The sequence below is a fragment of the Colobus angolensis genome, unplaced genomic scaffold (assembly GCF_000951035.1).
Source record: "Colobus angolensis palliatus isolate OR3802 unplaced genomic scaffold, Cang.pa_1.0 Scaffold272, whole genome shotgun sequence".
In the NCBI taxonomy this organism is placed as follows: Eukaryota; Metazoa; Chordata; class Mammalia; order Primates; family Cercopithecidae; genus Colobus; species Colobus angolensis.
Window position 1 is genome coordinate 1385733 of NW_012115955.1, and position 27199 is coordinate 1412931.

Consider the following 27199-nt stretch of genomic DNA (forward strand, 5'->3'; position numbering starts at 1 on the left):
CTCTCACTGTCCTGCTCATTTTGTCCAAACAATTTCACATCACCCAAGCCCCTCTTAAAAGTGTACCGACCCCAGTGATGCTGCCAAGATCTCCTGAGCCTGTGTCCAGTTGTCCACAAATGCAGCTATGGGTGGCCCCGGTCATCCAGGATCCCCACTGGGCCTCTGGACAATGAAAAGCTTCCCTTAAAAGCATGTGGTCAAAACACATCCCCCACCCTTGATTTACAGATTAAGACAGTTGCCTTTATCCTGCTCCCACTCCTTATGATGGTTCCATCCATTTCCATCTGGCACCATTCATCATATTTGCTCGGGGTTACTCAACCTTGGCACTCCTGACATTTGGACTGGATCCTTCTCTGTTATGTGTGTAGGGTCGGGGAATGTCTTGTCCAGTACAGACTGTTAAGCAGCATCCCCGGCCTCTCCCCACCCCGTTCCCCAATCATGACAGCCAAACGTCATCTCCAGATACTGCCAAGTGTTCCCTAAGGGTAACTTACCCCTGACTGGAAACCACTGTGTCAGCCATTGTGGACACAAATCTGATGTGCCCCTTCTATTGCTCTAGCCCAGTGGTATCCAATCTTTTGGCTTGCCTGGGCCACACTGGTAAAAGAAGGATTGTCTTGGGCCACATGTAAAATATACTAATACTAACAATAGCTGATGAACTACAAAAAACAAGGGAAAGAAATCTCACAATGTTTTAAGAAAGCTTACAAATTTTAGTTGGGCCACATTCATAGCTATCCTGGACCACATGTGGCCACTGGGCCACGGGTTGGACAAGCTTGTTCTAGCCTTTTTACCAATAAATTAGATGAACAAATATTCCCCTATATAATTTGTTAACATCATTGCCAATGAACAAAGGACAAGGCGGGCTGGGAAGGAATGGAACCCCATGGAGGTGGTTCCCCTGGGCCAGAGAGCAGGGAACTCAAGGGCACAGAGGTGAGAATCAGGAAGGCTGGTGACTCGGCCCAGCTTTGTGTGACCTGGGCACCATAGCACCAGAATTCCTCACTGGTGAAAGGGAATGACAGTATACCAAAGCCACTGCAACTAATTGAAGTCATAAGTGTGGAGTGTGGAGGGGTGCCCAGGGCAACTGGACTCTCTCAAGTGGGAACTCTGAATAGAGAAGAGGATAAGTCATGGTGAGATGAAGAAAAGAGAAAAGCACAGGCAGCCCTACACTTCATAAGAAGGGTGTGTATGTGTGTGCATGTGTGTGCATGTGTGTGCATGTGTGTGTGCATGTGTGTGCATGAGGCCGGGAGACAGACATGCCCACCCCCACCTGAGGATGGTGGAAAGTCAATGAGGGCTTGGACTGAACCAAAAAAATGCTTCCTTACCTCAAAAGCCTCCCTAGTGCCACGCAGGCTTCACCCTGCATGTGATACACCATGAGGAGTTAAATCTAGAACAAAGTCAGATTTATTCTACAGGCTTTGATTATTTCTGCTCCACACCCAAGGAGCCCTGCCAGCCACCCTCCTGGAACATGCAGAAATGGATGAGCCCATGATATCCCGCTAGTCTCCTCATGTCTTCCATGTGTTTTATTTAAATTACACTGTATCCTTTTGCACTTACTGGCATGTTTCAATGTTCTCTTCCAACTAGACTTCCATAGTCCATTTCCCCTATGCCAGGACTAAGGCTGACTATACAACCTTTGCCCTTTAAAACGCATTTAGTTGGGAAACTATCATTTGTGTAGTTCTACCTTATCAGGCAGCAACTTTATAGATGAAGAGCAATAGATCCATGCTTGCCACCATAAGTACAATGTTTCAGATACCCTTTGAGCTAATTAAGAAGTCACGTTTCTAGGGGCAGTCTGACTGGAAGATTAGGCACAGAGGATCACACCTGGGCAAGCAGCTGAACAAGCTGTCCAGAGGCCATTGCTCTGGCAGAGGAAAATTCCATCCCCTACAGAGGAACAGCCAGCATGAAGGCCAACATGATGAAGGGGGGCTGAGCTCTACAGGCCCATCTAACACTAACCCTCCCAGCTACCTGTCCCACCTTGGAGTTTTAGTTCTGTTTTTTTTTTTGGTCTATCTTCCCCAAAGCCACTAGAATAGACACTCCATTAGTGTAAGTACGTTTACCATTTTGTTCCCTATTGCCTAGAACAGAGGCTACTTTAAGTATGGGTCTTCAGCCTTCAAATTCTGTTGGAGAGTTAAAATGTACACATGGCAGGCAGCCTCCAAGATGGTGCCCAGCGATCCTCACTTCCTGTACACCCACCCCTTGCACACAGAGTGGCTGACTGCAGAGTGACAATGCTGGGTCTCTGAAGCCAGCTCATGAGAGCACTTAACACTTTTCCTCAGCTTTTGGATTGCTCACTCTGGGGAAACCAGATGTCTTGTTGGAAAGATGCTCAAGTAGCTCTTTGGGGAGGCTCATGTGGTAAGGAACTGAGGCCTCTAGCCAATAGCCAGCACTAAGTGACAAGCCATATGAGCAGCCACCTTGGAAGAGGATCCTCCAGCCTCTATCAAGCCTTCAGGTGAGACTGTAGCCCTGGCCCACACCTGACTGCAACCCTACAGAGGGCCTGAGCCTTCCCAGCTATCTCAAATGCTCGGCCCATAGAAATTATGAGCAATAATAAGTAATTATTGTTGTTTTAAACTACTAAGTTTAGAGTGATCTGTTATGTAGCAACAGATAACTGATACAGCATGTACAATGGAGTTGGGAGAGAGAAGCAACAATGCTTAATAGATATTTAAAGAAATAAATATTTGAATGAATTGTTGACAAAAAAGGCTGGTGAGTGAATGAGCTAGGTTCTAGGAGCTGGGCTCTGGCAGAGTCAGAAGAAGACTTTCTGGTATTGAAGAGGTACATGTGGCTAGAATAGAGGTTAGGAAGGAAGGAGCTGAGCCCAGTGTATGCTCCTGGAAGCTGCCTGCCTCAGCCTGGCTTCCTTCATGGCCACGTTTACCTATAGAAATGGTTAGAGGACTAGCTACCCAAACCCTGCAAGGGCCACATTATCTGAGCCTGGCACTTAGAGATTATGGGAACCAGGATCAAAGGCAGAGGCCAAAGTTCTGATTAATTTATTATCACTAGTAACATTTTAACTAATAAATCTTCATAGTGTCATTTCTTTCTCTTCTTTCTCCCCTCTCCATTTCATCAATATCACTACTTCTGGTTCTATTCTCTTTCCATCTGATGCATGAAACAAAATACAGTTGCTCCTTGTTCTTCACAGTAGTTATGCTCTGTAAAGTCACCATGAAGGCTGAATGTCAAATCCTGAACAGTTGCTCCTAGGGAAATATGGGCTTAGGTTCTTGTGATCCTCTGGTTACAACATTTTTGTCACTCAATACAGAACCTTGTTTTATGTGTATTTCTATTTAAAGATATTTATTTCATATATATTGTTGATTCATTAATGTTGAACTCATGGTCAATAGCACAATAACTCATGCCTGAAAGTAGCTTCCCTAACACATGTATTTTCTCTGTAAAGCACATCACAGCCTTCTTGTACTTAGAGACACCAGACAGTAAGTACTTTAAGCACTGTACTTGGGGCCATTTTAAATAGCAAAATCACCCCCAAAAAGCACAAAAATGCAAAAACCATGGACTAAATGGCCAAGAAAAAAGAAAATGTGTTTATAAGAGCTGAAACAAGAAAGCAGAGTGTCACCTTGTGCAACCTAAGCATAGGTTAGGTTGGGTGACCTCAAATTTTTCACTGCTTTGTGCGAGTCACGAATGACCGCAAAGGTGCTATGAATATTGATTCTGGGGTTGCAAATAGATTTAAATGAGTAGGTGAATGTAGAGATGTGGAATCCACGAATCACGAGGCCTGATCATAAGTAATTTCCCTTCCATCTCCCCAACCTTCCCTGAAAAGACCCAACCTCATCCATAAAGATATATAAATTTACCTTGGATGTTTTGGAAAAACAGTTATCTCTATGTAAGACTGTGTTCTTAAATATATTACTCCTATCTCATAAATGTGTGTTCATTTCAGCATTTTCTAGCTTGGCATCGAACCAGAAGAGGTAGCCTATGTCTCTATACCCTCCCTCTTTTTGTTTTTACCCCATCTGTCCTAGTTATCAAGGGGCCTCAGCCCTGGGATTCCAGCCTTCTGCTTTTCTTGAGACCCACTGAAGCATGGCTCCTGCAGGTGCTGCTCCCTCCCCTCCAGCCCCCTCAACTTCCTGTAGTGCACATTTCCAGCAGTGCTTAGCAATTGAAAGTGTCTCACTTTCACATCCCTGGGCCATGAGAGCCCTCCTATCATACAGACTGAGGTGACAGTGGGGGAAATAAGTGGTTCTCCGGGAAAAGATCACCTGGAAACAATTGCTGCCAAATCCATACCATTGAAGGGAACAAAATCAGCACAGTGCAGAAAGATATCCAGGCTTATCACACTCAAACCACACAGCCCCCTCAATGCAAAGCAGCCCTGTTAAGATGTGCCTGGGAATTTCCTCTGAAGCTTGAAGCTGAGAAAATTGTCAAGATTTGGGTGAAAGGACACTTCATCTGTGGGTTAGATTAATTTTCATAAGAAAGAGGATGCCAGGCGCGGTGGCTCACGCCTGTAATCCCAGCACTTTGGGAGGCCAAGGCGGGCGGATCACAAGGTCAGGAGATCAAGACCATCCTGGCTAACACTGTGAAACCCTGTCTCTACTAAAAGTACAAAAAATTAGCCGGGCGTGGTGGCGGGTGCCTGTAGTCCCAGCTACCCGGGAGGCTGAGGCAGCAGAATGGCATGAACCCAGGAGGTGGAGCTTGCAGTGAGCAGAGATTGCGACATTGCATTACAGCCTGGGCGACAGAGCGAGACTCTGTCTCAAAAAAAAGAAAAGAAAAAACAGAAGAATGAGCCCAGCCAGAGGGAGAATTGATCTTGCTGGTTTGGTCAGGGACTGGCTGATTAGTTACAGAGAAATGACCAAGGAAGAGTGATGTGGTGGGACCACCCCACCCAGCACCAGGTTCTGCAGACAAGCACGTTTGACTCATCTGCAAAGGGCTGGGGGCACTGCCTTGTGCGGCAGGATCCCACTGTGCAAAAGAAAACATGTGGACAGAGACCTGTGGCCTCAACACTGAGGAACAGAACCCAGTTGCAGGGCCTGAGTTGGCCTTGCATCCACTCCACTGGCTTCATTAACAGCTATCACTTGTCCTCCAGGATGCCATCCTGAGGCCTGCCTGTGAATCACACTGCACAGGGTGTCTGTTCTCCAAGGCACAGCCCTACATCGTGCACATTCTGCTGAGCAGTTGACTTTGCTGTATGTGTGGGCATGCACAGGGGACTTCTTAGTATACAGAGATACACATTTCAGAAACAAAAAGTGAAGCTAAGGATGGCAGCATGAGGCATGATTTTTACTAATGTTTAGAAACAGAGGAATATTGAAATACTTGAAAACATTATCCAAACCTTCAACACCAAATTCTCTTGCTGTGCCTTCAGAACTTAAAAGACTTGAAAGTGCACCAAGTAAAGGCTGATCTCAACCCACACATAGACTTTTTTAAGCTCCACAAGAGACACTCAGAAATCTCTTTTCTATGCCCACCTTGCCATAATTAACACAGAAAACAGATATTATGCTTGGGTGTCAACATAAATGTTAACTCTCTACATAGTTATAAACAAACAACCAGCCCATCTGGTGCATTTAATTTACATCTAAATGATTGATTCACTCAATATGCTTGTTGAGCATCTATCATGTGCAAGTCATTATGTCAGGCACCATGTGAGAGAAGAATGAACCTCCTGCCTCCCTGACAACAGGTAGGCAGAAATGGCTCACAAAAGGAAGAGACTAAGGATCTGGTCCGAGAGTTCCACTTTCATCCTGGGGACTGTGTGATTTCCAGGTTCTCTACTATCCACACCTCTTCTTGCCTCTAAGTGGGACTGGCCAAAGCCACCTGCAGATTCCAGTTCTTGGCAGGACTCTGGCTCACAAAAGCCCGCATGTCCAGTTCTACCTGAGTGTGGTCTTCAGGGCACCCCACCCTCAGGCTCCCTTCTGGAAAGCAGGGACCTGGGCCGACCTCAGACCCAGCAAATAGGGCATACAGACAAGAAGTGTAAATTTTAAACAGCTTCCTAGGTGATTTTTTTTTTTTTTTTGAGACTGAGTCTTACTCTGTTGCCCAGGCTGGAGTGCAATGACATGATCTCCACTCACTGCGACCTCTGCCTCCTGGATTCAAGAGTCTCCTGCCGCAGCCTCCCGAGTAGCTGGGACTACAGCGCACACCACCACACCCGGTTAGTTTTTTGTATTTTTAGTAAAGACAGGGTTTCACCATGTTGGCCAGGCTGGTTTCAAACTCCTGACTTCATGATTCACCCAACTTGGCCTCCCAAAGTGTTGGGACTATAGGCGTGAGCCTCCGCACCTGGCCTGCTTCCCAGGTGATTTTTAAGCACTCTAATGTCTGAGAACCTCTGCTATCATCTAGTATTGCCCTGTTCAAGTGCTACAGTGTGAGAGGGAGGCAAGTTCAGTGTGAGTGGAAGCAAGTTGGCACTTGCCACGGGTAGGGAAGGGAGCCAGGGAGGACAGTCAAGTCACTGTGCTGTGCTGGTGACCGGGCCGGGCTGCCGGCTCCACCTGGGAGACAGCTCTGTAGTTCTTCTCCACCAGGAAGAAGTACATGCCTCATCACACAGGTGTGCTCAGAGGAGGGGCAAGGGACGCACACGCAATGCACACGCAATTGGTAATTAAAAAGAGAGCTAGCCTTTGTGAATCATTAACTGAATGCTGGGTTGCAACCACAGTTGCCACTTAGCAATGTCCCTTGCATGCTCTTTTGAGCAGAAGAGGACAGGGTGGGGTTGCAGCCAGCAGTCTGGGGCCCATATTGACCCTGAGTGGGGCCAAGGATGTCTTCCCAGTGAACTGCACCATCTACCATGTCCCAGGGCCACCTCATCACTCACTCTTCTCTGCGGAAAAATACAAATGACTAACAAGATGCTAGACAAAAGAACTCATGTTGAATATGCCTGATAGATCTTCCTGTCTTGTTTTTATGTAGGCAAACCACACATGGATGATGAGAAGGGCAGAACAGTCGCAGGCTTTCCTTGATCCTGCCCTGGTACCCATCCCAAGACCCTTTCCTACTCAGCTGTGAAGGCCTGGGGGTGAGGCCACAGCAGACTGCAATGACAACAGCCGGCAGACCTAACATCTCCTGTCTGTGCCTTAGTACCTTGCCGAAGTTTCCCGCTTTCAGGCTCTATTTTACTTTTCTATCACTACCTCATTAGCATAACCTTTATGGGGACCCTGCAGCTACCAGAGAAACCAAAACACCTGACTTAAGCAAAAAGGACACAGTAAACGTGGATTAAGAAATATCCAGAGTTTATTGAATGTCTATTTTTAAAAAATCGCTCGCATTCTTTTTCCTAGCCAGTTAAAAAATAATTGTGGGTGACTCAGGACTGCAAGATATTACAGGGCTTATGATGGTCTCCTGAGATTTTATAATTGTCTTTCATAAACCTAAGACATAAATATACCCAATGCTTAAAGCAAAGTGGCATAGGTTATAGGAAGGAGAGAAAGATGATTTAGGTGCATCATAACTGCAGGCAAGACAAGATGGCAAACCGCTAAACCTTCCAGCTCAAGATGGACATGTGCTCAGTGGGAGAATGTTGGCGGCAGAGGAGAGGAAACGCAGACGCAGGCATGAAACCTAAGTATCCCTCCTACAGACACCCACAGAGGCGCAGAGCCTGAGGTCAGGGTTTCTAAATACGCTCGATTCCCACAAATTTGACCTACCTCCGTCTCCTGGATTCAAACGCAGGTCTGGAATCCCAGGCTCTGGGCAGGATAAAATGTGGGAAGGGAAGAAGCGCACAAATCTGAGAGGAGTATCTTAAAAGGAAAACAGCTGAAACTAGAGAGAAAGCACAAGACAGGCATCAACAAGCCAGAGTGCTTCCTGCTGCTGGACGATGTCTGTAATTAGGGAAGTGGGCTTTTCCTCAAAGTGTCAGCATGCAAAACAAACCAGAAAGCAGAAGTGTGAGATCCCCAGCAACATGGGGCCTCTTTTAATTGCACATTCAAAATGAAGTAATGCTCTGAGACATAGATCCCTCCAGAACACACACCAGTTGAAGAAGGAGTCAGTGGACAGGACTGTGATTAGTGATTAGCCAGCCTGGAGATGCCCTTTCCCAAGTGTTTTTACCAAATGAACTTGGTCTTGAATTGCTAGGATGGGTATAGCAACGTTTTCCCGATTGTTTTATGTTTTATGTTTTTTAAAAAGTCCGACATCATAACATGGATCAAATTCAACCAGAAGATTGAAACAAATAGGAAAAGCATCCTTGAAAAGATCTTAATGGAGACCTCAAGATGTTAATTCCCAGCCAGAAGACTGAAAACGTCAAGTGGAGATGGTCTTAATGGCGGAAGGGCCAATGTGTAGGGCAGAGGAAGGAAGGGTGCCAGCTCTCTCTGTCCCTGTTCCCAGGCCTCCTGGGCAGACAGCTGCTCATGGTGCTAGCAACAGATGCAACTTTACAGAGCACCTCTGACCAGCTCCCTCAGGGTACTTTTCAAGCATCTACTAACATTCCCTTACTTTGTGAAGCAAACAGCTTTTGAATTTCCCACTGCAGTCTGAGATATCCCCCACGCTCAAGAAGAGCCAGAAGCTCAGCCAGGGTACACTCCACAAAAGGCCATGAAACATCACTGGAAATGTAAGATAAAAAGGAATCCTCCCCAGAGCGGTGGAAGCTGGAAGGAGTCATGTTGATGAGTTTACTGGGGTGGGGTTAGGAGCCTTGTGAGGGAAGTGTTCAGAAACGCAACAGTAGGCAATCTGCACCTGCACCCCAAATTTGTGAAAATGACAGCTTCATGAAAAACAGGTTCTCATTTTATAGAAGATAAACTTCAGCCACAGAGAGGTTGGGTATACATCTTTAGTGCTGGCCAGAGTGACCATGATGATGAAGGTGATGAGGCTAATGCAAAACAGCTATTCCATGAGTACCTGACTCAACAGATACCAACTAATCTGCACAACATCCCTAATGGTAGATACTTTTGTTATTCTCAATTCATAGACCTGGCCATCGAGGCTCAGGAGGGTCAACTGGCTTGCTGAAGAACACACAGTATGTGGTGGAGCCAATATTTGAAGCCCACCTCTTCTCTTAGCTACCATCTTCAGGTGGCGGTAAAAAGGCACTCGTAGTCAACCCATCCAATTGTAAGCATGGGTCCTTCCTGCCTAACCTGGAGCTCCTTCTTGTTCCCTGGAGCTGGGTTCTCAATGTGTGTCTCTGGACGAGCAATGTCAGCATCACCAGGAAACATGGAAGATATGAATATTCTTAGGGTTCCACCCTGACCTGCCAAATAGAAACTCTGGGGTGAAGCTCTAGGTTCTGTATTTCAAAAGCTCAAGTTTGAGAACTTTGGCCCAAGAGCTCCATCCATTTATGAAGATAAAAATCCAAGTCCTCTTAGATCACTCCCTTCTCTACACTGCTTAAAGTCAACCCCTTGCCAATTCCACCTATCTCACCTCTCAGCCTCCCACACATGCCCACTCGTCTCCAAAACCACATACCATCCTTTCCCTCCACATCTCTTTTGAGTAGCCCTGGCTGTCAGTGCCCCCACCTTGCTCCCTTCTCACATGTTCTAAGCTGTGGCCCTTTTCTCTGCTAAAAATCCTCCCACTGTCCAGACTACCCTTTGAACTCAGGATAAACATGTCCCTGTCCCCACCGTCAGAACCAACATGCTTTCCTTTTGTACCGCTGACCACTGTTTTGATTTAATTTACCTTTACTTTCTAGCATGTGCATTTTTGATGAATGTCTGTTTGTCCCATAAGGGCAGGAATTGTATCTGTTTCTAGTAAGACTTGAAATTGAGCAGTGTGAGTCCTCCAACTTTGTCCCTTTTTTATTGGGTGTTGTGTTGGGTATTCTATGTCTTTTACCTTCCCAAGTAAAGTTTAGAATCATTTTGTCATTATCTGCAAAACAGCTTGTTGGGATTTTGATTGGGATTGGGTTGAATCTACAGATCAAGCTTGGCAGAATGAACATTTTAACAACATTGAGTCTTCCAGCGTATGAACATGGACTACTTTTCCATTTATTTACATCTTCTTTGATTTCTTCCATCAGTATTTTGTAGTTTTCTGCATACAGATCCTGTACATATTTTGTTAGATTTATGCCTAAGCATTTTTTTGTGTTTTTTGTCTTTTTGGTGCTATTATAAATGGTAATTTTTCTTATTTCAAATTTCAGTAGTTTACTACTCGCATATAGGAAAGCAACTCACTTTTGTATATTGATCTAGCATCCTGCAAACTCACTTATTAGTTATGAGAGTTGTTTTATGGATTCTTTGAAGTTCTCCATATGGACATGTGTATTATCTGTGAATAAAGATGTCTTATTTCTTCTTTTCTGATCTGTATAAGTTTTATTTTGTTTTCTTGCACTAGCTCGTGCTCCCAGTAGGATGTTGAACCAAAGTGGTAAGACAGGACAGTCTTACCTTGTTTTCAATATCAGAGGGAAAGTGTTCAGTCTCTCACCATTACGTATGATGTTACCTGTAGGTTTTTTTTTTTTTTCCTTAATGTTCTTTATCAAGTTACAAAAGTTTCCCTCTATTTCTAGTTTAAGATTGTTTTTTTGCCATGAAAGAGTGTTTTGATTTCGTCAAATGCCCTTTCTGCCTCTATTAACATGGTCATATGATTTTTCTTCTTTAGCCCATTGATGTGATGGATCACATTAATTTATTTTCAAATGTTGAACCTGTTTTGCATTACCTGGAATAAATTCCACTTGGCTGTGGCACATAGATCTTCTTATACATTGTTGGGTTTGATTTTCTACTATTTTACTGAGCGTTTTTGTATGTATACGTAATATTGCTTTGCAGTTTTCTTGTAATGCCTTAACTGGTTTTGGTATTAGGTGAAATCTGAACTCATAAAATGAGTTAGAAACTGTTTTCTCCATTTCTATTTTCTGGAAAAGATTATGGAAAACTGGTATTCTTTCTTTCTTAACTGTTTGATAGAATTCACCAGTGGACCTATCTGGGCCTGAAGATTTCCGTTTTAAAGGTTATATTAATTTAAATTTTAAAGATATAGGGCTATTCAGGCTACCCATTTCTTCTGTAAGTTTTAGTAGTTTGTGTCATTCAAGCCTTAGTTTATTTCACCTAAGTTACCACATTTGTGAGTATAGAGTTGTTTATGATCTTCCTTTATCATCTTTTTATATCTATTAGATCAACAGTGATGACCCTTCCTTCATTTCTGATATTGGTAAATTGCATCTTCTACAATTTTTTTCCCTTTTTTTCTTAGCTAAAAGTTTATCAATTTGGTTGATAATTTCAAAGAACCAACATTGGTTTTATTGACTTTACTGTTTTCCTGTTTTTAATTTCAATGATTTCTGCTTTAATTTTAATCATTTCTTTTCTTTTGCTTGGTTTAGGCGTAATTTGCTCTTCTTTCTGTAGTTTCTTAAAAGTAAAATCGCAAGTAATTTGCTTTGTATATTTTTTACCTAATGTGTGCACTTAGTGCTATAAATTTCTCTGTAAGCACTGCTTTTACTACATCCCAAAATTTTTGATAAATTATATTTTTATTTTTATTCACTTCAAAATATTTTTTTAAATTTTGGAGACTTCTTCTTTGACACATAGGTTATATTTCCAGGTATCTGGGAAATTTCCCAAAACCCCCATCTTTTTGTTGTCGATATCTAGTTTAGTTCTATTGTGTTCTGAGAACATAATTGGTATGAAGTTTATTCTTTCAAATGTGTTAACATGTTTTCCAAGAATGTGCTCTATCTTGGTGAATATGCCATGTGAGCTTGAGAAGAATGTGCATTTTTCTGCTGTTGAATGGAATATTTTATAAATGTCAATTAGATCAAGTTGACTGACAGTACTGCTCAGGCCATTTTTATCCTATCTATTTGGTCTATCAACTACTGTGAGAAAGAGATTAAAATATCTAATTATAAGACAGGATTTGTCTATTTCTCTTTTCAGTCTTATCAGTGTTTGTCTTGCATATTTTGATGCTCTGTTGTTATGTGCATACACATTTAGGATTGTTACATCTTCTTGGATATTCAACCCTTTTACCATTCTGTAACAATTTCCTTGAAGCCCTGACCCCTGTTGACTACGAGTTTTTTGTCCTTTAAGTGATAAAGTGAGGAGGGTGCTGGAACTTGAGGAATTCCCTTGGGAATTCCCAGCTGAGGCAAGGCTCTTGCAAAGTGTTTTCCCTTGGAGAGTAACCTTTGTCATGGAGAAAGCCTAGGTGTATTTCACAGTTATCACTCTTCCCCTTCCCTACCAGAGCCATGAGGAGCTCTTTCTCAGATCTTTACCTTAAGAACCTAGTGAGGCTTGTATTAATCATGCCTTTCAGTTTCTTTTATTTTCTGGTAGCTATGTCTACGGTGTTATTCAAAGAGATAATTAGCTCCAGGTGCGGACCTCAGGGCCTTGTACCTGAGCTGTGTGGAGTGCAAGTAAGACTCCCACTGAAGGCAATGCTTGAAGCTGCTGTGCGGTGAGGCAGAGATTTCTGCCTGATAGCCTCTGAGTGAGCCTGTGCCCAGCATGACCTAGGATCATACTGTGGGCCTAAATATTGGGAGCCAGGAGGACTGCCTGGTGGGTGTGTACTATACTAAATCATCACCCTTGTCCAGCTTCTGCAGGTGCAAGTACATCTGCCATACAATCAGTCTCTGCTAATGAGAAAGATACTGATTATGTTTTAGAAATATTGACTATGAAAAATTATTCTTTCATAAGAAAAATGTGTGATAATTAGAAGATTCTTATTTTGGACTTGCTACTGAGTTTAAACAGAAATATCACATTGATGAGACTGCTTTTAATCCTGAAGGCTGTGATCTGTCTACTTCTGGACTTTTTTTGCTGATGCCCTTCTGGTACCAAAACTGTGCCAGTCACATCATAGGAGCCCAATAAAAATCTGCTGACTTAATTAACTCATATAAAGTGTAAGGCTAAGAGACTTTCTCTGTATTATAAAACAGGTCAACCATTTCAAAACCATCTCTCTTACAAAAAGAGTCAAATTTAACTTGCTTTTAAAAATTATTTCCTTGCTTTGTAAAAGAAAGAAGTAAAATATAGTTTATTCTCGTTATTTCAGGTTATATGTTCCATAAAGTCACCCCCCAAAACTGAATTAGCAAGTAGCAGCCCATTGCTTCTCAGGGGTTATGTGCCTGAGAGCCTGTGGTCACCACATTTTCATCAACTGATTAATGCATCACTTGTTTTATGTGTTTCTCTGTAAAGGCACCTTATTTCATATCTATTGTTGATGCATTACCATTGAACTCATGGCCAACAGCACAAACTATAACTCACACCTGACAGAGGCTTCTCTAACCCACATATTTTCTCTGTAAGGCACAGCACAGCCTTCTTACACCTAGGGACACCAGATAGCACTTCAATTGGGGGCTACTCTAAACAGCAAAGTCACCACAATTTGAAAAAAGGAACAAAAATGCAAAAAATATGGCACTAAGTAGACTGGGAAAAAGACACTTACTTATAATATGAGGTGAAAGGAGGAGTTGGAGTGTCCAGAAAATGCATGTGGCTAAAATTTTGTGCCACTCTGTGATAGGGTTTGGTTGTGCCCCTACCCAAATCTCAACTTGAATTGTATCTCCCAGAATTCCCACATGTTGTGGGAGGGACCCAGGGGGAGGAAATTGAATCATTGGGGCCGGTGTTTTCCATGCTATTCTCATGGTAGTGAGAGTTTCATGAGATCTGATGAGTTTATCAGGGGTTTCTGCTTTTGCTTCTTCCTTATTTTCTCTTGCTGCTGCCATGTAAGAAGTGCCTTTCACCCCCCGCCATGATTCTGAAGCCTCTCCAGCGATGTGGAACTTTAAGTCCAATCAAACCTCTTTTTCTTCCCAGTCTTAGATATGTCTTTATCAGCAGTTTGAAAATAAATGAATACAGTAAATTGGTACCAGAAGAGTGGGGTGTTGCTGAAAAGATACCCCAAAATGTGGAAGTGACTTTGGAACTGGGTAACAGGCAGAGGTTGGAACAGTTTGGAGGGCTCAGAAGAAGACAAGAAAATGTGGGAAAGTTTGGAACCTCCTAGAGACTTGTTGAATGGTTTTGACAAAAATGCTGATAGTGATATGAACAATAAGGTCCAGGTTGAGGTGGTCTCAGATGGAGATGAGGAACTTGTTGGGAACTGGAGTAAAGGTGACTCTTGTTATGTTTTAGCAAAGAGATAGGCAGCATTTTGCCCCTGCCCTAAAGATCTGTGAAACTTTGAACTTGAGAGAGATAATTTAGGGTATCTGGCAGAAGAAATTTCTAAGCAGCAAAGCATTCAAGAGGTGACTTGGGTACTGTTAAAGGCATTCAGTTTTATAAAAAAAGCAGAACATAAAAGTTTGGAAAATTTGCAGCCTGACTATGTAATAGAAAATAAATACCCATTTTCTGGGAAGAAATTCAAGCCAGCTGCAGAAATTTGCATACAAGTAGCATTGAGCCTAATGTTAATCCCCAAGACCATGGGGAAGATGTCTCCAGGCCATGTCAGAGACCTTCATGGCAGTCCCTCCCATCACAGGCCTGAAGGCCCAGGAGGAAAAAGTGGTTTTATGGGCTGGGCCCAGGGTCCTCATGCGTGTGCAGCCTAGGGACTTGGTGCCCTGTGTCCCAGCTGCTCTAGCCGTGGCTGAAAGGGGCCAATGTGGAACTCAGGCTGTGGCTTCAGAGGGTGAAAGCCCCAAGCCTTGGCAGCTTCCATGTGGTATTGAGCCTGCAAATGCACAGAAGTCAAGAATTGAGGTTTGGGAACCTCTGCCTAGACTTCAGAAGATGTATGAAAATGCCTGGATGCCTAGGCAAAAGTTTGCTGCAGGGGCAGGGCCCTCATGGACAACCTCTGCTAGAGCAGCACAGAAGGGAAATGTGGGGCCGGAGCCCCCACACAGAGTCCCTACTGGGGCACTGCCTAGTGGAGCTGTGAGTAGAGGGTCACCATCCTATAGACCTCAGAATTGTAGATCCACTGACACCTTGCACCATGTGCCTGGAAAAGCCACAGATACTCAATGCCAGCCTGTGAAAGCAGCCACGAGGGAAGCTGTACCCTGCAAAGCCACAGGGATGGAGCTGCCCAAGACCATGGGAACCCATCTCTTGCATCAGTGTGACCTGGATGTATGACCTGGAGTCAAAGGAGATCATCTTGGAGCTTAACATTTGACTGCACAGCTGGATTTCAGACTTGCATTGGCCCTGTAATCCCTTTGTTTTGGCCAATTTCTCCCAGTTGGAATGGGTGTATTTACCCAACACCTGTACCCCCATTGTATCTAGGAAGTAACTAGCTTGCTTTTGATTTTGCAGGCTCAGAAGTGGAAGGGACTTGCCTTGTCTCAGATGAGACTTTGGACTTTGGACTTTTGGGTTAATGCTGAAATGAGTTAAGGCTTTGGGGGGCTATTGGGAAGGCATGATTGCTTTTGAAATTTGAGGACATGAGATTTGAGGGGGCCAGGGGTGGGTGATATGGTTTGGCTGTGTTCCCACCCAAATCTCAACTTGAATTGTACCTCCCAGAATTCCCACATGTTATGGGAGGGACCCAGGGCAGGAGGGTAATTGAATCATTGGGGCCAGTCTTTTCCATGCTATTCTTGTGATAGTGATTAAGTCTCACAAGATCTCATCGGTTTATCAGGGGTTTCCGCTTTTGCTTCTTCCTCATTTTCTCTTGCCACCACCATGTAAGAAGTGCCTTTCACTTCCTGCCATGATGCTGAGGCCTCCCCAGCCATGTGGAACTGTAAGTCCAATTCAACCTCTTTTTCTTCCCAGTCTTGGGCATGTCTTTATCAGCAGTGTGAAAATGAACTAATACACTGTGTGTATGACCTCAAATGGCCTTGAAAGCATCATGGTTATTGATTTGGGGATTACAGATAAATGACTGGGAGTAGGCAAACTCACAAATTCAGAAGCCATGAATACTGAGGATCAACCATATATTATCTCACGTAAGACTGCTATGGGTGACTCACATTCATTCTTTATCCATTTTGAGTGACTTCTAAGATGTTCACAAAGGGCCTCAGTGGTCACAAACAAGTTGGATGGGAAAGTACAAATTACTGTAAAAATCAATACACAGATACTAGTACTTGAAAAATTATAATATCAGTCTCAGCTCCTGATAGTCATATCTCCCTGTATTCATTTGGTTTTCTAACAAAATGTTTCCTGCTACTCTCAAAAACATAGGTTTTATTTACATATACCAAAAATCAGCTGATGGCATGAGAAAAATCTGCCTGGTTTTCTATTAGAGGGGTTGATATTTGCAGTCACCAACCTGCACAGCCGAGCCAGCGTAATTCCTGCAGGGCAGAGAAGGCCACGCAGCCTAAATAAGCGGCACCAGAGGGGCCTGAGCCAGGCCTGCTGCTCACCAGCTAGCCAGCCTTGAGCAGATTACTCTCTACTTCCTCATCCATAAAAGGTTATAGCTTCTACTTTATTTGGACTATTCTTCTTTTAGGAAAAATAAAGGCATAAATGGGTAAAATAGCAACATTTATTAATTTGGATGGTGCTGCACTTTTCTGTATTTTATAATTTTTTTCCCAAAGAAAAACCCTATGGTTGCTGTCATGAATAAATGAGATTACGCATGACCAGGGCCTGATGCTGGGCTCCCATGCTTCCTTACGATCTGACCGTAAACAAGTCGAGTGCAGGGAAGCCTCTCAGCTGCTGCGACAGCCCCTGCTACCTCACCCCACTCCTGACACTTGGGAGGCTCCCCATAACTCAATGTGCTGAACAGATCAAAGCTAATGAAATGGCCTGGTTGGCCAGCAGAGAGGCTGGCGGAAGCTGAGAGTGCCCCAGGAACTTTTTTGGTCATTCTGAAGTTGTTTCCTGCTTATTTGTTGATTTTTAGCCATCGGTTTTGTTTCGATGCCACATGCTGTAAGTCACTCTGTAAGATAAACATCAAAATATCAGATTGCTTGGGTGTTGGCAGAGACACTGCCCCTTCCTCTCTGAAACGACCTTGCAACAAGAACCAGAAAGAGAAACACAATGGAACCAGTGGGCACTCCTGATCCTGAGCAATAACATGCCGCAAGCAGAGCCCAATGCAGCTGTGTTCACCCTGGGATTATGAAGACCCTTAGTGGGGACCAGCTGCTGTAGACTTCAGACAAGGCCTGCGGAGTGGAAGGATATACACAGCAATGGAAAGTCAATCATTTCTTAGAGTGCTGAAGCGAGGAGACTGAATGGCTGGCAGCCTCACTGGGGAGAAATACATATTAAACCAATTCATTCTCTCTTTCACTCTCTGTCTCTCTGTCTCACACACAGACACATTATTGAGAAACGAGGAAATATTCTGGTCGGCTGGAACATATCCAAGGCCCCTCCACAATTTATTTCAAAGATGAGGATCCTACCTTGGGTTTGTACAATTATGCTGAAAAAATTAAAGAAGAGAAGCAACAGGAGAAACAAATGGCAAAGGATATTCACTAGAAAAATATCCCAAAAGGCAGATGAAGCCATGACCACACACAGATATGGAATCAAAGAACTTAATAGAATGATCACTTGGTTAAAATAACAGCTCAAAAGAGAGGAAGAGGCAAAAAAAGACAACAACGATAAGCTGGCAGAGATCAGGGGAAAAGGCCAGAAAAGAAATGATGGCTATTACATCAAGCAGGGAGAAGTGAATGGATATTAACACTGCAGGCAGCATGGGGGACAGGATCTGTGGAGCTTGAGAAAAATGAAATAGGAATTAACAAAGACTTTAGGAATTCAACAGAAAAATTGAGAAAGACAGAGGAGATCTAAAATTATAAAATTACTGTCCCTGAAATAGATAATTAAAATAAAGGAGTAGAACACATGTTTAAAGTTATAAAATTTCCAGAAATATAAACAGTCTTATCTGCAGGGGTTAAAAGAGCATATTATCCAGGAACCTCTAGAGCAGGGGTGTGCAATCTTTTGGCTTTCCTGGACCACACTGGAAGAAGAAGAATTGTCCTGAGCCACACATAAAATATACTAACACTAATGATAGCTGATGAGCCAAAAACAAAAAATTGCAAAAAAACAAAAACAAAAACAAAAACAAAAAAAAAACAACTCATAATATTTTAAGGAAGTTTACAAATTTATGTTGAAAAGATATCTGTACTCCCATGCTTCACTGCAGCACTATTCACAATAGCCAAGATACAAAATCAACTTAAAAGTCCGTCAAGGAATAAATGGCTAAGGAAAATGTGGCGCACACACAATGGAATACTATTCAGTCATGAAAAAGAAGGAAATTCTATTGTTTGTGATAACACAGAAGAAGCTGGAGAAAGTTACATAAAGCGAAATAAGTCAAGCACAGAAAAACAAATACCTCATGATCTCACTCATATTTGGAATCTAAAATGGTTGAACTCATAGAAACAGAGAACAAAATAGTGGTTACCAGGGGCTGGGGAGTGAGAGAATGAGGAGCTGACAGTCAAAGAGTACAAAGTTGCAGATAGAGAAGAGGATTAACGATAAGCATTGATGATGATGGGTGTGTTAATTGGCTTGATTCAACCCTTCCACACTGTACAGATATAACATCACTGTGTACCCCATAATTATGTAAGATTAAATTTATTCAAAAACTTTAAAAATATTACTGGGCCTCAAGCTTCTCCTTGGAAACACATCAAGCCAGAAGATTGAAGAGTTACATCCACACAGTTCTCAGAGGTGGCAAATGTGTCCAACCAGAGGCACATAGTCCAGCTAGGCTCAGGGCTGGCAGTGAACGCTTTCAGGACTTAGACTGAAATGACTGTGGAAGGTTATGATGTCTCTGTCAAGAATCAGAAGAACAGAGGCACAGCTATCTGCCTTCTAAACACCTGCTTCAAAATCACTCCATCTAGATGTGTCCTAAAACTGTCAATGTCCAGCCCAGCACAGCCCAGTGAACCAGATTCTAAGGGCAGCCTCCGCTGCCTAAGTGGTTCTCATGACCGCTAATCAGAACAAGCTCCTGCTTCCATTAGTAAGCTCAATTCACAAACAAAACAAATAAACAAAAACAACAATGAAAAGCTCCAGCTGAGAACAGTGGCTCTGCATTTCAGCTCCAGGTTAGGATCACACAGGGTGCTCTTTTCCCAGCCCTAACACTCAGAATCTCTGGGGGATGGGCCCAGGCATCAGTATTTCTAAGCTCTCTAGAGAGCCCAGCATACAGCCAGGATAGAGAAGCAGTTGCTCTAGAATTATCTAGAATTATCACCTCTATGTGGAAGGTTCTGGGGTTCAAAACTGATCCAAACAGAGCTGACTGCAAAGTGAGCAGCCGCACAGGCTCCCGAACAGAGGGGAACAAGCACAGAGCTGAGCATATTCCCAGTTTCACGTGGGACTATAAAGAAGTCACATGAAAGGCATCATTCCGAAAAACATTTTTAGAGAATGAAAGTGTTAACTCAATTTTTAGACATATCAATTTTGTTAAGATAATAATTCAGGAAGAAGAATCTTGATCGCACCTTTTGCCGCAAGTGGAGCCTGAGTGCTGGTGGTGGGGTGAAGCTCCCCTAGTAGGGCAGCACGTGACTGCACTTCCTGGAGTCAGGCTGAATCATGAAAGGAAGTCCTATAATTCACAAACCCTTCAAAACGACTTCTCTTGTGGCATTTTATCTCTACTCAAATTAAGCAGCACAGGAACTCCAGAGACAGGCCAGCCACACATCTCTGCCCCAGCGCCTGGAGTGAGGCAAGGTTGGAGCGGAGGGGCCAGTGGCAGGACCCCTCCTCTGCTCACTGGAGCGCCTCAGAATGCTCCCCTCTCAGCCTGCCTTGAGTACTTACAAAATGAGCAAATGGAAGGCATTCCCAGAAACAAACGCCTCGTTTCTTGGACTTGAAAGTACAAGGGCCACTTGCTTGGCATCTTACTTTTTTGTTTTGCCTTCATAAGAAACACATTCCCTCTCCATATCTTCTTTTCAAAATGGACAAAACCTCAGGTTCCAGATGTTTCAAGGAAACTATGTTGGATTTTTTTTAACCAAAGAGAAAGGAACAAGCATTAAGGTTTTCTCCAGTCCCTCAAAACCTTCTTGAGCAAAAACTTGGTTTGTTCTTTCAGAAACTATTCTGAACCAAGAGTGCTTACCCCAAGGATACATGACTTCGTAGCTTTCTCCAAGGCTGTGTTTCCGTTTGGAGGACTGCTGCAAGGAAATAACTGGGAACGATGTCAGTTCCTGGGTGACTGAGAAGTAACATTATAGTATGTGTGTGTGTGTGTGTGTGTGTGTGGTGTTGAGCAGGAGAATGTTACAGCCTTGGGGATGGAAAGGGCCAGGCCAGAGCCCCATGGACAAGACTCAAGTTCTCATGTCAAAGGAGAGGGCACCCCTGCTGCCCTCATCGGTTCCCAGGGTCAGATCCTCTTAAGAAAATTGGGAGCTGCAGGTTATCAACACATGAAATAGTGGCGAGTGTTACCATGCACTTAGGCAAGGGGTGGCACTGAGAGCTGGGAAAGCGGAGAGGTGGGTGGAAGTTCATGTCCCTCCTGGGCTCCTCAGGGGATGGGCTGAGAGCAGCTTGGTGTCTGGCAGACCTTGCTGCAACAATGGAAATACCTGTTCTACTCTGCCTGACACTGACCTACCACCCACGTGTGGCAACTGGTCCCTGAAACGTGGCCAAGGTGACTGAGAACTGAATTTTAAATTTTAAATGAAATTTAACATTTATTTTAAATGGTTTTGAGTAACTGAACGGTCAATGGCCACATGTGGTAGTGGCCCCATACTGAACATCCTTAGCAGGGATGACAGATGACATGATGAGCTGCATCTTCTAAACACACCCCCACAACCAGAGACTGTGTGGTCCTGGCAATTCTCCCTTCCAGAAATTCCTTCTACTTGGGCCAAACTTGAAGGCTCTGGGTTTTCTTTTGATAATGGGGGTGATAAATTTTTCTCTAAATATCTAGTTGACTGTATCCCAGTCATATCTGATATATTAAAATATGAGAAATAACTTTAAGAGTGCCCACAATATGCAAAGAGGGTGCCATGCTGGGAAGAGAGTATAAAAAACTCTCCATGCCATGGTCTCCAACTGGACATTTTAAAACTGCAAAGGCCAAAGTCATGCGAAAAAGTCTCTTAGAGCTTCTGAGTAAGATGCCCCCTGGGGGAGTGACCTTGTCTAGTGACTGGGGATGTGAGAGTGGAGGACAACGCACCCCCTATGTGTTGCTTATTAAAGCCAGCAGGGCCCGACACACATGATTAGGATCTAGACACAGCTTATTTGCTTATGATACTGTTGGGCAAGAGTCACTCTGTCTCTGTGACCCTCTCATAAAATCTTTTTGCTTGTAAAAGAACCCTCTCTTCAATTCCCTGGTAACCAGCAGCTATTAATCCTTGACATCCTGCACTCAACCATGAACATTTGACAGCGGGCCTAGTCTTTGTGAGCCAGTCTGATTGGTGCTTTGCATAGAGCATCTCTGAGCTTGATAGCAACCCAAGGGTTAGGTATTTTTAACCTCATTTTGCAGATGGGGTACTACCAGCCCCCAGAAGTTTCAAGTGAAGGATGGAATCTAGAGCCCAGGGCCTGGTCTGCTTCTGACAACCACCCTGCCCTCAGAGAGGGCTTTAGAGCCACTTCTTGGAACTGGACGTTTATATGTCAAAGGCACAATTCTAGAGATTTTATTATAAAGTGTAAACACGGGGGCAGGCCTCCAGGGCCTCTCCTGGGCGAGTATGGCACAGTGCTGATGGAGGCAGCTGGGGTGGGGAGGTAGCAGCAGCAGCCCATCCCCTAAGGACCCCCAAGAACAGCCCTTCTGGTCACCATCAGCTGCAGCCAGTGAGGCCCAGAAGCCAAGCCACAGACACCAAGAAATCATGGCCCAAGTTCTCAACCAGAAGCGAAATTGCTTACGTCCTTCTCACAAGAAAAAGACGTTTCACACGAAGCATGCAGATGACAAATAGTCTGACAGAATAAAGCACGGTGGACTAAGCATAATGTTAAAAAAAAATCTTAAAGACGAAAACCATTCAAATCATCTTGTGTAGAAATGTTACAGGTCGGTTTTCCTATCTGACCAGTGCACATATTCTTCCTCTGAGAATTATTTCCTGTGCGTTCACCTCCTGCAAGGCTTACAGCTGCATGCTGAGAATGCACTGACATTCTCACTCTAAAGCCTTCCTCCAAAAATTCTGCAGAATGGCACACCTTAGGAGAAAATAAGTTCCTATGGAAAGGACTCTTCTCAACAGAAAAACATGAGCCCCCTCTCTCTCAATCACACACACACACACACACACATATCAAATGGGGAGGGGCCACTCTGGCCTGCCCAGTGTCTTTGCAGTGAAAGGCACACACAGCTGCCTATATACCCAGCATACCAATAAATACCAATTTGGTGGCATCCTCGTCAGCCTTTAAAGATGTGTTTCTGTGCTATGAAATCCTATGAACTAGCTGTCAAATGGTGGTCCTCAGTCTTGGCTGCTGCACTGGGTGAGGTGGAGTAGGAGTGGCTTTAAGAAACATCTGAAGGCAGGCTGCACACCAGAGCACCCCAGTGTCCTTGGAGGTGGCCTGGGCTTCAGGACCTGAGTGACGGCAGGGTGCAAGCATGTTTGAAACCATGGCTGTATACCTTTGGGTGAACCGCTGAACCTCTCGAAGCCCCACCATTCATTGGAGGACAGAATGGTGCCAGCAGTCACGATGCACGACGTGTTTCTAAGTTACTTCTCTTCCTGGTCTCATTCTACTCACCCTTTCCCCTCAAGGAAACCTTCTTATTATCATTTTTCTAAACTGAAAAATATACACACTCCTGATCATTGTAAATGCTGCAGGCACACTGAGGTAGGCAGAATAAAAATGTAGATGTCACCTTTTTCTCTAAACCAATTATATTCCCCTCCCCCCAAAACTGCTGTTCTTAATTTGGCGCTTACACTTCCAGATCACGCTACATATTTACATACACATGTGTACACACTGGACAGAATATGTATAGGCAGAAATGTATGTATAAGTAGTAAACAACAATCCAATATCACTTAAATTACTATGTGCATGTGTGAGATTTTTAGTTTTTACTTATGATTATGATTATGATTATTATTTTTGAAACAGGGTCTTGCTCTGTCACCCAGGCTGGAGTGCTGTGGCATGATCTCGGCTCACTGCAGCCTTGACCTCTTGGACTCAAGCGATCCTCCCACCTCAGCCCCGCATATAGCTGTGACTACAGGTGCACACCATCACTCCAGGCTAATTTTTTTTTTTTTTTGGTATTTTTCATAGAGGTGGGGTTTTGCCATGTTGCCCAGGCTGGTTTCAAACTCCTGAGCTCCAGCAATCCGCCCACCTCGGCTTCCCAAAGTGCTGGAATTATAGGTGTGAGTCACTGCACCTAACCCAGCATGAGTTTTTTAAACAAATATAATGATATGTCACATCTTGCTTTTTCACTAGTAGAACTTGGACATTGTTTTATTTGGTGAATGAAATAAATTCCACATTTTTTAGAAGACTGCATAGGATTCCAACGTATGAATCAACTGCACTTCCCTTAGTGGTTTTTTTTTTTTTGCTGTTATAAAATAAAATGTTGTAATGAATTACGGTATGCATATATATTTCTCCACTTTTGTCAATTTATATGTGTAATATATTCCTAAAAGTGAAATTATTCAGTGAAAGTACTTGTGTTTTAAATTTTAAAAGATATTACCAAACGGCCCTGTCAGCACCCACCTGTATTTTTTTTCTTATTGATTTGAAAAAACTCACTGCATATTAAAGCTATTGATGCTTTATCACAAGCATTGAAATTAAATATATCTTACCATTTTTTCATTTATTTATATATTTTTTCATTTTATGGGGATTTGCTTAAAATTCTAGGAAATCGTACTTATCAATCTTGTGGTGAGTATTATTATAAATTCGTATGTTTTATCACATTTAGACAGGCCTCTTCACAATTATTTTAAAACTCACCTAAGTTTTCTTTTAATAGCTTTATTATTTCAATGCTATATTTTTATTCTTTGTTCAGCTTGGAATTTATTTTGATATACAGAGCAAAGTTTTGTTTTTTTCCAAACGATTTGCAGTTTTCCCAAGGCCATTCATCCACGGCCCTGTGCCTCCCCTGCGTGGTATGCAAAGCCTCCCTTGGCCCCATGCCTGCATGGTATTTGGGCTCTACTCCCCACAGCAGCTTCATTTGCAATTTTGTGGAGTCTGTCTCCCTTAACACCTTTATCTTACATTTCTTCCCTGAGTCTTCTCTTCTCATAAGTCTCTCTCTCTTTTTTAAAGTTTTTGCACATCTAAAGTGAAAGAAACACTTTATCCTAAGTATTTTAATGTGCTTCATTGTGTTTGGTGTTCACACTGACAGAGTTCTGGAATCATCTATACAGCAGGCACATTTCGGGGGCCTTAGACATCTCTCCATCTTCGTATCTGGAGAGCTCCCTGGTGCTCTTGGCATCACAGAAAGGCCATCAAGGGGAGGTGCCAGTCTTCACTCACCCATTTGTTACAGGTTGAATTGTGTCCCCTGCAAATTCAAATGCTGATGTCCTAACTCCCTAACTCCTCTAAGTGAGAACTTATTTAAGGACAGGGTCTTTATAGCAGTGATTACGCCACATTGAAGTCCTTAGGGTGAACCCTGCTCCAACATGACTGGTATCCTTACACAAAAAGGGGATCTGGACCCAGAGACAGGCACAGAGGGAGCATGCCATGTGGAGCTGGAGACAGTCACCCATAAGCCAAGGAGACACCAGGAGCACATTCTCCCACCCAGCCCTCAGAAGGAGCCACCTGGGGATACCCTGACCTCAGTCTCTTTGGCCCAGAGTTGGGAGGCGACACATTGGGCTGTTCAAGCCGTCCAGTATGTGGTGCTTTGGTATGAAAATCCGATTGTACTGATACTCCATTCCTCCATAACAGACACTGACACAGCTTCCAGAGTCTTCTTAGAAGAAATAAGCTCCGGGGAATACCTTACACAGAAGTCTTTGCAGACACTGCTGGCTCCTTCGGGGAAATCATCCCTCACAAATACTTGCCTTTCTGTCTTCTTTCTAGCATGAGTCCTCCCCAGCTGCCAAGCTGCCTTTCCTTGACCAAATCATTGAAGTCCCACCTGCCTCACAAACGTTTCCATAACAGGAGGGAAATGGGTCTGAGATCTGTCCACAGCTGTCCCCTCCCAACCCTCATGACAGCAACGCAGGCAAAGAGCAGCAGTTCTGCCCGTAGGGAGACAGCCACAGACATGGAGGTCTGACGTGGGAAGGACAGAGACACTCACTGCTAGGGGCTCGGAGCTCACTTCCCACGAGGCTCTAGTTCACTCTGGATAGTAAATGTATCTCTGTGGAAGGAAGGCATGCATAAAAGCTTCACTGTTCTCACTTGAACCTCTCATTGGTTTGGGATTGTGTCTAATTCCTATTGTATATGCTTAACTTTTCAATGCAAAAGCCACAAAGATCATAACAAGTTTTGTGTAACCATTGGTGAAGAGTAAAATCGGCATGTCTGACAGAGGCTGTGTCCTCCCTCTGCCTCTCCAAGCTTTCCTGAGCCACTGACAGGACTCCAAACCTGCCCACCACTTACGCAGGACAGCAGATCCTCTTTTATGCCTTATTAGAGTAGCGGATACAGATTCTGGCTCTGAATTAGAAACACCCCGTTTTGAGAGTTCTAATCCCAGCAGCATCACTTAGTGGTTGGACAAATCCCTTCACCTTTCTGAGCCGGTTTCTAATCGGGTTGAATTAGATGCTCTGCATATTTAAACAGGCTTCTAAGAAATCTATGAATTTGGACTCTCAGTGTCCTAATAAGCAGGTTAGACTTCATGACGGAGCTACAAGATCACTGGCAGTGATTTGGGGAACCTAACGCCAAGGCCTGCGATGCAGCCTGCTCAAGCCAGGCTCTTCCCCACGCCCTCACTGTGAGTTCCTTCGTGTAGCCCTGACCATCAGCTGATTGGCATTGCTAACCAGAAGGAAGTGGTGGCCTTCCACCTCAAGCATATGCACAGCTATAAATGCAGAGAAGGGGAAGAAACATGAAAAACAATATTACAGAAAATGAAGTCATAGCACACTGAGGAGCTGAGGAGATATTCCATGAGTAGCTTGGCAATGAATGCTGTCCTTGAAAGGCATGAAGCAAGACAGGCTCACACTGAAGGGGGTGCAGCAGGCAGCAGTGTGGGGGGTGCAAGGTGGGAGAAGACCAAGGGTGGAGTGCCTTAGAAGTGACAGAGACCTGAGGGAGGAACAGGGAGGAGCGGGAGGACAAGAGAAGAGTAGATGCTCCCCAGCTCCAAGAAAGCAGCAGAAGCCCCCTTGAAGGAAAATACATGTGTGTGGCTTCGTTTGAACAGGGAAGGCACGGCCACACCCACAAAGAATGGGGAGTTCCTGCCACCCACACACCACACAGACTAGTTATGGGCCATCCTGCCCTGTGCACATCCAGGTCTCGCCCTCCTCCTGTCTCATGTGGGACAGGCTGCAAGAATGCAGCCCTAAAAGACTAACACCTAGGCCGGGCGCAGTGGCTCATGCCTGTAATCCCAGCACTTTGGGAGTCCGAGGCGGGCGGATCACGAGGTCAGGAGATCAAGACCATCCTGGCTAACACAATGAAACCCCGTCGCTACCAAAAAAATACAAAAAAATTAGCCGGGCCTGGTGGCGGGTGCCTGTAGTCCCAGCTACTGGGGAGGCTGAGGCAGGAGAATGGCGTGAACCTGGGAGGTGGGGCTTGCAGTGAGCCGAGATCGAGCCACTCCACTATAGCCTGGGTGACAGAGCAAGATTCCGTCTCAAAAAAAAAAAGAGAGAAAATTTGGACGCACAAAGAGGCACCAGGGGCTG

The 27199-nt window shown here is 44.0% G+C and overlaps 1 protein-coding gene across 3 annotated transcripts in view; it reads right to left on the reverse strand.

The window, feature by feature from the left end:
• SYK (spleen tyrosine kinase) overlaps positions 1 to 27199 on the reverse strand; it is a 95742-nt gene that overhangs the window by 61680 nt on the left and 6863 nt on the right. Inside the window, exon 1 of one of the 3 annotated variants that reach the window (XM_011948008.1) lies at positions 7857 to 8017. The exons of the other annotated variants lie outside the window; for them this stretch is intronic. The gene's annotated coding sequence lies outside the window, so the exon portion shown is untranslated. Of the gene's footprint in view, positions 1 to 7856; positions 8018 to 27199 lie in introns of those variants that run through there. 3 annotated transcript variants of the gene reach the window in all.